We start from the raw sequence: 3,671 nt of genomic DNA, 5'->3' as shown, positions 1-3,671 counted from the left end.
GATTTTCGCGATCTCAACAGAGCCACTCCGAAGGATGAGTACCCTATGCCGGTAGCTGAGAAGTTGATCAATGCAGCGGCGGGTCATAAGGTTTTAAGCTTCATGGATGGCAATGCCGGTTACAACCAGATTTTCATGGCTCCAGAAGATATACACAAGACTGCCTTCAGAGTACCGGGTTCGGTGGGCTTGTTCGAGTATGTGGTCATGACATTTGGGCTGAAGAATGCCGGTGCAACGTACCAACGAGCCATGAATTACATCTTTCATGATCTAATCGGCAAGTTGGTGGAGATCTACATTGATGACGTGGTGATCAAGTCTGTCTCAGTGGAAGGACACCTGGAGGATTTGCGACGCATCCTGGACCGAACTAGAAAGTTCGGACTTCAAATGAATCCAAAGAAGTGTGCTTTTGGTGTGACGGCCGGTCAATTCCTGGGCTTCCTAGTTCATGAACGTGGAATTGAGATTGGCCTGAAAAGTCAAGAGGCAGTGCGAACAATGAAGCCACCGACGACCAAGAAGGAACTCCAAAGTCTCATCGGCAAAATCAATTTCGTCGAAGGTTCATCTCTAATCTGTCAGACGAATTGAGCCGTTCATGGGATTGGTAAAAATCAAACCTGATGAGGAGTTTCACTCGGGGCGGAGCAACAGCAAGCGTTTGATGAGATTAAAGAGTATCTAACGAAGCCGCCCGTGTTGGTTCCGCCTCAAGCAAGACAGAGCCGTTCTATATTTACCGCCAGCAGCCGATACTTCTATCGCCTCGGTGGTAGTGCAAATCTATGATGGCATGGAAAGGGTTGCTTTCTACCTCAGCAGAAGGATGTTGGATGCGTAGACGAGGTACCCGGAGATCGAGAAGTTGTGCCTCTGCCTATTTTTTACCTGCACCAAGCTTCGTCACATCTTTCTGACGGCAGAAATCGTCATCATTTGCAAATCAGACGTCATCAAGCACATGCTGTCGGCTCCTGTTTTGAAGGGCCGAATCGGTAAATGGATGTTTGCCCTATCGGAATTGGATCTCTGATATCAACCTGCGAAAGCAGTCAAAGGACAGGCCTTGGCCGATCTGATCGCTGAGCGAATCAACACTAACATAGCAGCACTGTCTATACGTGCATGGGCCATGTTCTTCGATGGGTCAGTTTGCGATGATGGTTGCGGCATCGGCATCCTACTCGTGTCGCCCCGGGGCAACCTACACCTTCTCCATCAGAGCTATCTACCCCTTGCACCAATAATGTTGCCGAGTATGAAGCAAGACGTAAGGGGATGGAGTTGCTAATTGAAGCCGGGGCCGAAGCAAGTGGAACTCTTTGGAGACTCAAAGTTGGTGATCTCCCAGCTCACGTCGACGAATACAAGTGTGAGAGCGAGTCACTCTTCCCGTTATGGATGCATTGCCGCGAGCCGATGACACAGCTTCAGGTACATAAACTTCAACCGGGTCCCGAGGACGCGTAATACGGAGGCGAACGATCTCGCACGTATGGCGTCAGCTATAAGGAAACAAGTGGAAGGAGCCGATGTCCGGATACATTTCATGGAGCCGGATGATTGGAGAGCCGATATCTTCAATTACTTGAAAGATCCTGCTTGGGGGGCACCTAAACGGATAAGGTACAAAGCCATGAAGTATGTCCTGATTGGAGATGACATGTTCTATAGGACCTTGGAAGGGTTACTTCTCAAATGTTTGGGAACAGCCGAGGCAAATCAGCTCTTACACGAGGTACATGAAGGCGCCTGTGGAACTCATCAATCGGCTCATAAGATGAAGTGGTTGATCGAGCGATCGTGGTTTTATTGGCCCACCATGCTTGAGGACTGTTTCAATTACTATAAAGGGTGTCAAGCATGTCGAAGTTTGGGAGCATTCGGATGGTACCAAGATCAGCAATGAACCCCATCATCAAGCCTTGGCCATTTCGAGGATGGGGCATGGACATGATCGGCAAAATCCATCCCGCATCGAGCAAAGGCCACGAGTGGATCTTGGCCATTACAGATTATTTCACTAAATGGGTGGAGGCCGTCCCTATGAAGTCTCGTGGCATCGAAGGACGTTATCGGCTTCGTGAAAGAGCATGTCATCCACAGCATTTGGGATACCCCGCACCATCACGACCGATGGAGGTTCGGTTTTCGTTTCTCGCGAGTTCGTAGATTTCTGCGAGGGCATGGGAATTAAGTTGATCCGATCATCCCCATACTATGCTCAAGCAAATGGGCAGGCTGAAGCGTCCAACAAGAGCCTTATCAAGCTGATTAAGAGAAAAATCGACGAGTACCCTAGGCGTTGGCACGAGGTTTTGTCGGAGGCTTTATGGGCTTATCGCATGTCATGTCATGGGGCGGTAAAGACCTCGCCGTACCATCTGGTCTATGGACAAGAAGCCGTGTTACCTTGGGAGATCACGGCTGGGTCGAGACGTGTCACGTTTCAGAATGACTTGACAACTGAAGAGTATGCAGCCCTGATGAGTGATAGCGTTGAGGATCTGACAGAACTCATACTTTGGTCACTTGAGAAAATTAAGGAGAACAAGGCCAAGGTGGCTCGTGCATATAATAAGAAGGTGAAGCCAAAGGAGTTCCACGTTGGTGATCTGGTATGGGAAGCTGTATTGCCGTTGGGGACTAAGGACAAGGCGTATGGTAAATGGTCTCCAAATTGGCACGGACCGTACATGGTTGACCAGGTCCTAAAGGGCAATGCATACATGCTCGAGCAGTTGGATGGTGTGAAGTTCCCAGTGGCCGTCAATGGCCAGCATCTCAAGAGGTATTTCCCAAGTATGTGGGATGATGGGCAGTAAAATATGGAGGCCGATGCGTGAAATCGGCCAGTAAAAAAAAATTCTCTTCCCAATTATGGGGATGATGATCAGTGGAATATGGGGGCCGATGTATGGAATCGGCCGGTAAAAAGAAATATATGTACGAAGCACGGACATCGACTTGAGAACAAAACAGCCGATGCACAGCCATCGACTTTAGGGGTACAAAGTATCATGATCAGGTATCAAGTTACCATCTGAATTTGAGGAATGTTTGCTTGACCCTGTCTAATTTGGTAATTGAGTTTGGCCTTATGGGCGTTTGATGGTGAAAGACCGATATGCTGCTATCGGTTCTTTGCGCGTTGACTTGCTTTGACAATCGGCAGAATTGGTATGAAGGCAAAATCGACATGGAAACATTTTCTTCATTAATAAAGAGGATTTCTTACAAGGAGGAGCCGATTGCTCAGGAGAAGAAGAACAAAAGAGCCGATTACCACTACTAGTCCTATGCTACTAGTCCTAGCCTAAGGGCCGTCGCTGCCCTCGTCGGCGCTGTCGTGGCTGCCGTCGGCGCTGCTACCGGCGAGCTCCTCGTCGCTGCTGCCGTAGCCCTCGGCAGGGGCCTCTTCCTCCTCCTCCTCGTCGTCGTCGTCGTCATCCGACCCTGCGCGGAAGCGCTTCGCCGGCGGCTCGTCGGAGGAGGTGTCATCCTCCTCTTCCTCCTCCTCGTCGGAGGAGGTGAAGTTGTCCCAGGAGAAGCGGTCGTCCTCGCTCTCCGCCTCCTCCTCCCCATCTACGAGGAAGTGGAGGTCGTCTTCTCCGTCGGTCAAGGACTTGTCATCCTCGGACCAGACAGAGGAATCGTGATCCTCC

This window comes from Lolium rigidum, chromosome 2, assembly GCF_022539505.1.
Source record: "Lolium rigidum isolate FL_2022 chromosome 2, APGP_CSIRO_Lrig_0.1, whole genome shotgun sequence".
NCBI classification, from domain to species: Eukaryota; Viridiplantae; Streptophyta; class Magnoliopsida; order Poales; family Poaceae; genus Lolium; species Lolium rigidum.
This window is presented reverse-complemented; position numbering follows the sequence as displayed.